We start from the raw sequence: 9,669 nt of genomic DNA, 5'->3' as shown, positions 1-9,669 counted from the left end.
GCAAGAAGATGTGGGTGTTTGTTGTGGCACAATTTTAGCTTGGCCTCGGCCTCTGCATGCACCATCACCATCACGTCCAGTTCCCCGTCCCTTGCCCATTTTAAATGGAGGACAATAATTTCCAAGCTCACTACAAATGGCTGAATTTGGAGCGAATTTATATGTGATCCGTGTGACGGACAAACCACAGTTTTAAATAGCAGGCCTGTAGGTAACTATTTTGAACAGCAAACTGGTGCCAACAGCTTCACTGACAAACTAAAACAAATTTTTAATGGAGGCCAGAAATGGCAGTATTTTCTGAAAACGTATACGTGATCCGTGTGACGGAGAAAACACAGTTTTAAATGGCTGGCCTGTAGGTAACTATTTTGAACAGCAAACCAGTGTCAAAAACTTCGCTGACACGCTGAAAAAAAATTTCAATGGAGGCCAGAAATGGTAATATTTTCAGCGCATTTATATGTGATCCGTGTGACGGACAAACCACAGTTTTAAATAGCTGGATTTTTAGCGCTGTAATATGGAAAGGACCTGGCTGTATTCTGCAGTACCAACAAGCAAATGGCACAGAAAAACGGTGTTCTCTGGATTGCTTTTTAAGCAAATAATGAGGATTAAGATCCAAAAAAAAATTATTCCTGGCCCCTGAGCCTATGTCTAGAAATGTTTAACAGCAGCAGAAGCAGACAAAAATGGAATGGAGCCTCTTGTGCTATATGCACTGTAGTCTGCTATATACACTGCCTGCCTGCCTATATACACTGCCTGCCTGATATCTCTGCAGATGGATTAGTCCTCAGAAGGACTGTTTGTTGAGATGGATATGTGTAATATTCTTCTGTTCTACCTACACTACCTAATAAACAAGCGAATCTCTCCCTAGCTCAGCAGCACCTCTCCCTACACTGTCTGATTCCGGAGTGACTGTGACGAACATGGCGGAGCCAGGTCTGATATAGACTTGATGACGCTGTGCGGCCAGCCAATCACTGTAATACCACAACCGACATGGCTGCGGCATTGCAGTGAGTGGCAGGCAATCCCTGCATGTTCATTGGCTCTGTAAAGAGCGTCAAACATGCAGGGAGGGGACTTGAGCTCCCGCCGAGCAACCCCGGAAATACTTGAGCGCAGAGAATCTAGAGCAGTGAGATGCTCGGGCGAGCACCGAGCAGTAGCGAGCATGCTCGCTCATCACTACTGATAAACTTTTAACTCTTCTGACTAACAAAAAAAAATATGCTTCAAAAATTGAGCTGATTTAAAGCAGACATGTGGGAAATATTATTTATTAACTATCTGGTTTAAGGGCAGAAAATTCAAAAAGTTTGAAAATTGTGAAATGTTCACATTTTTTGCAAAATTTTCAATGTTTTCAGAAATAAAATATTATCGACCAAAATTTGCCACTAACATAAAGTACAATGTGTCATGAAAAAAAAAATCTCAGAATCCCTGGGATACATTGAAGCGTTCCAGAGTTATTACAACATAAAGTGACAGTGGTCAGAATTAAAATATGAGGCCCGGTCATTAACGTACAAAGTGGCTTGATCCTTGGGTGGTTAAGGGATGCTGCTGAAAAAAAGAAAAAACCCAAAATACAAGTAACCCCAGAGGCTGAAGCGTATGAAGGCGCAGTAGGACCTCCAAAAAGTCTATGGCCAACTCATTGTTTGCGTTTTTTATTCTTAAGTTACTTTTCTGTCATCTGGTATTCGTTGCCATTTTATGCGCTACATTCATCAACATGGCGCACTTGGTTCATGAATTCTGTGAAAACTCAAAAATTGTTTTATTCTTGTCTTTAACTTTTCTTTTTTGCGATTTTTTTTTTAGAACAAAAATTTCCAGCAAAATATCTGACGTCCATAAAGTTGTTCCGCGGACACTGGAGAACATTTGTGACCATTTTCGTGGCCTTTTGAAACCTCTAAACTTTGCTCACATTGACAAACCCGGAGAAACAAAACAGGAGAACACACAAAATAGTTTAAAAAAAAAAAGGCGCAAAATGGAAATATGAATATAACACGGAAGAAAAAAAGAATAAAACACCAAAAACTGGACAAAGCAACAATGAATGAGGCCCTGTGGGTGGCATTCTGAGCTCCAGACATCTGGGGGGTTGTGTGGGGCTACAATACCCCTGTAGCTGAGCGGATGGAGCTTTTTACCTCAGGTCCAGGCACTTTCACAGCCCGAGCTCCAGCTGTGCTGCACTGAGGGCGGACAGGGACCTGAGCAGCTGAGGGTTGATGTAATCACCTGCAGCTGCAGCGCAGCCCAGATGGGAAGTAGGAAGTGCAGAGCCCAGGCTTCCTGTACATACAGGCAGCGCTCCCCGCACACTGTAGACGGAGGGCGGGATTACCTCAGTGCCACAGCGGCGGTGACACAGTGCCTGCCCGGGAAGGTGGAGAGAGGCCACAGCGGGGAAGGCGGCTGACAGATGGAGCGTCTGTAGACGGCGCCCGGCTTCTGTGTGTGGAGAGAGGAGAGCGCCTTCTAAGGTAAGCAGGCTGTCTGCAGATGTGCCCGGCAGAGCTGTCACCTCACCACGGACTGCCAGTGTTATACATGACTGCTACTTACAATGTGCGCGATGATATGCCACCTGCCAAAGCCTGGCACATCAGGTACCTGGCATGTACTGCTGCTCCGTGCCCGCAGAAACCTCCTCTCCTACCTGTTGTCACAACACTTCTTGTTCCTGGAGCCAGGAGATGTTCAACTTTATACAGCCCATTGCACATAATGGGACTAGACAACAATATATGTATATATACATGTGTGTACCATCTATTGTATGTGCGTGTGCCGTCTCTAATGTATACACAATTATGTATGTGCGTGTGCCGTCTCTAGTGTGTGTGTGTGTGTGTGTGTATATACACATATGTGCGTGTGCCGTCTCTAATGTATACACAATTATGTATGTGCGTGTGCCGTCTCTAGTGTGTGTGTGTATATACACACATATGTGCGTGTGCCGTCTCTAATGTATACACAATTATGTATGTGCGTGTGCCGTCTCGTGTGTGTATATACACACACATGTGCGTGTGCCGTCTCCAATCTATACACATGTATGTGTGTGTGTATTTACACATGTGTATTTGCGTGTGCCGTCTCTATTGTGTGTGTGTGTGTGTGTGTGTGTGTGTGTATATACACATATGTATGTGTGTGTGTCGTCTCTATTGTGTGTGTGTGTGTAAATACACATATGTGCGTGTGCCGTCTCTATTTTGTGTGTGTGTGTGTGTATATACACGTATGTGTGTGTGCCGTCTCTATTGTGTGTGTATATACACATGTGTATTTGTGTGTGCCGTCTCTAGTGTGTGTGTGTGTGTGTGTGTGTGTATACACACACGTACGTGTGTGTGTGTGTGTGTGTGTGTGTGTATACACACACGTACGTGTGTGTGTATACACACACGAACGTGTGTGTGTGTGTGTGTATACACACACGTATGTATGTGCGTGTGCCATCTCTATTGTGTGTGTATACACACGTATGTGCGTGTGCCGCCTCTATTGTGTGTGTGTGTGTGTGTATACACACACGTATGTATGTGCGTGTGCCGCCTCTATTGTGTGTGTGTGTGTGTGTGTGTATACACACACGTATGTATGTGCGTGTGCCGTCTCTATTGTGTGTGTGTGTGTGTATACACACACGTACGTGTGTGTGTGTGTGTGTATACACACACACGTACGTGTGTGTGTGTGTGTATACACACACGTACGTGTACGTGTGTGTGTATACACACACGTACGTGTACGTGTGTATACACACACGTACGTGTGTGTGTGTGTGTGTGTATACACACACGTACGTGTGTGTGTGTGTATACACACACGTACGTGTGTGTGTGTGTGTATACACACACGTACGTGTGTGTGTGTGTGTATACACACACGTACGTGTGTGTGTGTGTGTATACACACACGTACGTGTGTGTGTGTGTGTATACACACACGTACGTGTGTGTGTGTGTATACACACACGTACGTGTGTGTGTGTGTATACACACACGTACGTGTGTGTGTGTGTATACACACACGTACGTGTGTGTGTGTATACACACACGTACGTGTGTGTGTGTGTGTATACACACACGTACGTGTGTGTGTGTGTGTATACACACACGTACGTGTGTGTGTGTGTATACACACACGTACGTGTGTGTGTGTGTGTATACACACACGTATGTATGTGCGTGTGCCGCCTCTATTGTGTGTGTGTGTGTGTGTGTGTATACACACACGTGTGTATGTGCGTGTGCCGTCTCTATTGTGTGTGTATACACACACGTGTGTATGTGCGTGTGCCGTCTCTATTGTGTGTGTATACACACACGTGTGTATGTGCGTGTGCCGTCTCTATTGGGTGTGTGTATACACACACGTGTGTATGTGCGTGTGCCGTCTCTATTGGGTGTGTGTATACACACACGTGTGTATGTGCGTGTGCCGTCTCTATTGGGTGTGTGTATACACACACGTGTGTATGTGCGTGTGCCGTCTCTATTGGGTGTGTGTATACGTGTGTGCCGTCTCTATTGGGTGTGTGTATACACACACGTGTGTATGTGCGTGTGCCGTCTCTATTGGGTGTGTGTATACACACACGTGTGTGTGTGCGTGTGCCGTCTCTATTGGGTGTGTGTATACACACACGTGTGTGTGTGTGCGTGTGCCGTCTCTATTGGGTGTGTGTATACACACACGTGTGTGTGTGTGTGCGTGTGCCGTCTCTATTGGGTGTGTGTATACACACACGTGTGTGTGTGTGTGTGCGTGTGCCGTCTCTATTGGGTGTGTGTATACACACACGTGTGTGTGTGTGTGCGTGTGCCGTCTCTATTGGGTGTGTGTATACACACACGTGTGTGTGTGTGTGTGCGTGTGCCGTCTCTATTGGGTGTGCGTGTGCCGTCTCTATTGGGTGTGTGTATACACACACGTGTGTGTGTGTGTGCGTGTGCCGTCTCTATTGGGTGTGTGTATACACACACGTGTGTGTATACACACACGTGTGTGTGTGCGTGTGCCGTCTCTATTGGGTGTGTGTATACACACACGTGTGTGTGTGCGTGTGCCGTCTCTATTGGGTGTGTGTATACACACACGTGTGTGTGTGTGCGTGTGCCGTCTCTATTGGGTGTGTGTGCGTGTGCCGTCTCTATTGGGTGTGTGTATACACACGTGTGTGTGTGTGCGTGTGCCGTCTCTATTGGGTGTGTGTATACACACACGTGTGTGTGTGCGTGTGCCGTCTCTATTGGGTGTGTGTGTGTGCGTGTGCCGTCTCTATTGGGTGTGTGTATACACACACGTGTGTGTGTGTGTGTGTGCGTGTGCCGTCTCTATTGGGTGTGTGTATACACACACGTGTGTGTGCGTGTGCCGTCTCTATTGGGTGTGTGTGTATACACACACGTGTGTGTGTGTGTGCGCGTGTGCCGTCTCTATTGGGTGTGTGTATACACACACGTGTGTGTGTGTGCGCGCGTGTGCCGTCTCTATTGGGTGTGTGTATACCCACACGTGTGTGTGTGTGTGTGTGTGTGTGCCGTCTCTATTGGGTGTGTGTATACACACACGTGTGTGTGTGTGTGTGCGTGTGCCGTCTCTATTGGGTGTGTGTATACACACACGTGTGTGTATACACACACGTGTGTGTGTGTGTGCGTGTGCCGTCTCTATTGGGTGTGTGTATACACACACGTGTGTGTGTGCGTGTGCCGTCTCTATTGGGTGTGTGTATACACACACGTGTGTGTGTGCGTGTGCAGTCTCTATTGGGTGTGTGTATACACACACGTATGTGCGTGTGCCGTCTCTATTGTGTGTGTGTGTGTGTGTATACACACACATGTGTATGTGCGTGTGCCGTCTCTATTGGGTGTGTGTATACACACACGTGTGTATGTGCGTGTGCCGTCTCTATTGGGTGTGTGTATACACACACGTGTGTATGTGCGTGTGCCGTCTCGTGTGGGTGTGTGTATACACACACGTGTGTATGTGCGTGTGCCGTCTCGTGTGGGTGTGTGTATACACACACGTGTGTATGTGCGTGTGCCGTCTCGTGTGGGTGTGTGTATACACACACGTGTGTATGTGCGTGTGCCGTCTCGTGTGGGTGTGTGTATACACACACGTATGTGCGTGTGCCGTCTCGTGTGGGTTTGTATACACACGTATGTGCGTGTGCCGTCTCTATTGTGTGTGTGTGTGTGTATACACACACGTGTGTGTGTGTGTGTGTGTGTGTGTGTGTATACACACACGTGTGTATGTGCGTGTGCCGTCTCTATTGTGTGTGTGTATACACACACGTGTGTATGTGCGTGTGCCGTCTCTATTGTGTGTGTGTGTATACACACACGTGTGGGTGTGTGTATACACACGTGTGTATGTGCGTGTGCCGTCTCTATTGGGTGTGTGTATACACACACGTGTGTATGTGCGTGTGCCGTCTCGTGTGGGTGTGTGTATACACACACGTGTGTATGTGCGTGTGCCGTCTCGTGTGGGTGTGTGTATACACACACGTGTGTATGTGCGTGTGCCGTCTCGTGTGGGTGTGTGTATACACACACGTATGTGCGTGTGCCGTCGCGTGTGGGTTTGTATACACACGTATGTGCGTGTGCCGTCTCTATTGTGTGTGTGTGTGTATACACACACGTGTGTGTGTGTGTGTGTGTGTGTGTGTATACACACACGTGTGTGTGTGTGTGTGTGTGTGTATACACACACGTGTGTATGTGCGTGTGCCGTCTCTATTGTGTGTGTGTATACACACACGTGTGTATGTGCGTGTGCCGTCTCTATTGTGTGTGTGTGTATACACACACGTGTGTATGTGCGTGTGCCGTCTCTATTGTGTGTGTGTGTGTGTATACACACACGTGTGGGTGTGTGTATACACACGTGTGTATGTGCGTGTGCCGTCTCGTGTGGGTGTGTGTATACACACACGTGTGTATGTGCGTGTGCCGTCTCGTGTGGGTGTGTGTATACACACACGTGTGTATGTGCGTGTGCCGTCTCGTGTGGGTGTGTGTATACACACACGTGTGTATGTGTGTGTATACACACACGTGTGTATGTGCGTGTGCCGTCTCTAGTGTGTGTGTGTATACACACACGTGTGTATGTGCGTGTGCCGTCTCTAGTGTGTGTGTGTATATATACACACACGTGTGTATGTGGGTGTGCCGTTTCTAGTGTGTGTGTATACACACACGTATGTATGTGCGTGTGCCGTCTCTATTGTGTGTATATACACATATATGTGCGTGTGCCGTCTCCAATGTATACACACCTATGTATGTGCGCGTGCCGTCTCTATTGTGTGTGTGTGTGTGTACACACGTATGTATGTGCGTGTGCTGTCTCTATTGTGTGTGTGTGTATACACACGTATATGTATGTGCATGTGCCGTCTCTATTGTGTGTATACACACGTATATGTATGTGCGTGTGCCGTCTCTATTGTGTGTGTGTGTGTGTGTATACACACGTATATGTATGTGCGTGTGCCGTCTCTATTGTGTGTGTATACACGCGTATATGTATGTGCGTGTGCCGCCTCTATTGTGTGTGTGTATACACACGTATATGTGTGTGCGTGTGCCGTCTCTATTGTGTGTGTGTGTATACACACGTATATGTGTGTGCGTGTGCCGTCTCTATTGTGTGTATGTGTGTGTGTATACACACGTATATGTCTGTGCGTGTGCCGTCTCTATTGTGTGTGTGTGTGTATGCACACGTGTGTGTGTGTGTGTGTGTGTATGCACACGTATATGTATGTGCGTGTGCCGTCTCTATTGTGTGTGTGTGTGTGTATACACACGTATATGTGTGTGCGTGTGCCGTCTCTATTGTGTGTGTGTGTGTGTATGCACACGTGTGTGTGTGTGTATGCACACGTGTGTGTGTGTATGCACACGTGTGTGTGTGTGTATGCACACGTGTGTGTGTGTATGCACACGTGTGTGTGTGTGTGTGTGTGTGTGTATGCACACGTGTGTGTGTGTGTGTGTGTGTGTATGCACACGTGTGTGTGTGTGTGTGTGTATGCACACGTGTGTGTGTGTGTGTGTGTGTGTGTGTGTGTGTGTGTATGCACACGTGTGTGTGTGTGTGTATGCACACGTGTGTGTGTGTGTGTATGCACACGTGTGTGTGTGTGTGTATGCACACGTGTGTGTGTGTGTGTATGCACACGTGTGTGTGTGTGTATGCACACGTGTGTGTGTGTGTATGCACACGTGTGTGTGTGTGTATGCACACGTGTGTGTGTGTGTGTATGCACGTGTGTGTGTGTGTGTATGCACACGTGTGTGTGTGTGTGCATGCACACGTATGTGTGTGTGCATGCACACGTATATGTATGTGCGTGTGCCGTCTCTATTGTGTGTGTGTATACACACGTATGTGTGTGCCGTCTCTATTGTGTGTGTATGCACACGTATGTGTGTGTGTATACACACGTATATGTGTGTGCCGTCTCTATTGTGTGTGTGTGTATGCACACGTGTGTGTATGCACACGTGTGTGTGTGTGTATGCACGTGTGTGTGTGTGTATGCACGTGTGTGTGTGTGTGCATGCACACGTATGTGTGTGTGCATGCACACGTATATGTATGTGCGTGTGCCGTCTCTATTGTGTGTGTGTGTGTATGCACACGTGTGTGTGTATGCACACGTATGTGTGTGTATACACACGTATATGTGTGTGCGTGTGCCGTCTCTATTGTGTGTGTGTGTGCACACGTATGTGTGTGTATGCACACGTGTGTGTGTGTGTGTGTGTATGCACACGTGTGTGTGTGTGTGTGTATGCACACGTGTGTGTGTGTGTGTGTGTATGCACACGTGTGTGTGTGTGTGTATGCACACGTGTGTGTGTGTGTGTGTATGCACACGTGTGTGTGTGTGTGTGTGTGTGTATGCACACGTGTGTGTGTGTGTATGCACACGTGTGTGTGTGTATGCACACGTGTGTGTGTGTGTGTATGCACACGTGTGTGTGTGTATGCACACGTGTGTGTGTGTATGCACACGTGTGTGTGTGTGTATGCACACGTGTGTGTGTGTGTGTGTGTATGCACACGTGTGTGTGTGTGTGTGTGTATGCACACGTGTGTGTGTGTGTATGCACACGTGTGTGTGTGTGTGTATGCACACGTGTGTGTGTGTGTGTATGCACACGTGTGTGTGTGTGTGTGTATGCACACGTGTGTGTGTGTGTATGCACGTGTGTGTGTGTGTATGCACGTGTGTGTGTGTGTATGCACACGTATGTGTGTGTGCATGCACACGTATGTGTATGTGCGTGTGCCGTCTCTATTGTGTGTATGTGTGTGTGTATACAAACGTATATGTCTGTGCGTGTGCCGTCTCTATTGTGTGTGTGTGTGTGTGTATGCACACGTGTGTGTGTGTGTGCGTGTGCCGTCTCTATTGTGTGTGTATGCACACGTGTGTGTGTGTATGCACACGTGTGTGTGTGTGTGTATATGCACACGTGTGTGTGTGTGTGCATGCACACGTATATGTCTGTGCATGCACACGTATATGTCTGTGCGTGTGCCGTCTCTATTGTGTGTATGTGTGTGTGTGTATACACACGTATA

The 9,669-nt window shown here is 47.5% G+C and overlaps 1 protein-coding gene across 1 annotated transcript in view; it reads left to right on the top strand.

Moving 5' to 3' along the window:
- The first annotated feature begins 2,235 nt into the window (after positions 1–2,235).
- RNF144B (ring finger protein 144B) overlaps positions 2,236–9,669 on the top strand; it is a 100,573-nt gene continuing 93,139 nt past the window's right edge. Inside the window, exon 1 of the mRNA XM_073678838.1 lies at positions 2,236–2,516. The gene's annotated coding sequence lies outside the window, so the exon portion shown is untranslated. The remainder of the gene's footprint in view (positions 2,517–9,669) is intronic.

Source organism: Phyllobates terribilis, unplaced genomic scaffold (assembly GCF_046119375.1).
Source record: "Phyllobates terribilis strain yellow unplaced genomic scaffold, ASM4611937v1 Scaffold_4__5_contigs__length_816908805, whole genome shotgun sequence".
Taxonomy (NCBI): domain Eukaryota; kingdom Metazoa; phylum Chordata; class Amphibia; order Anura; family Dendrobatidae; genus Phyllobates; species Phyllobates terribilis.
This window is presented reverse-complemented; position numbering and strand designations above follow the sequence as displayed.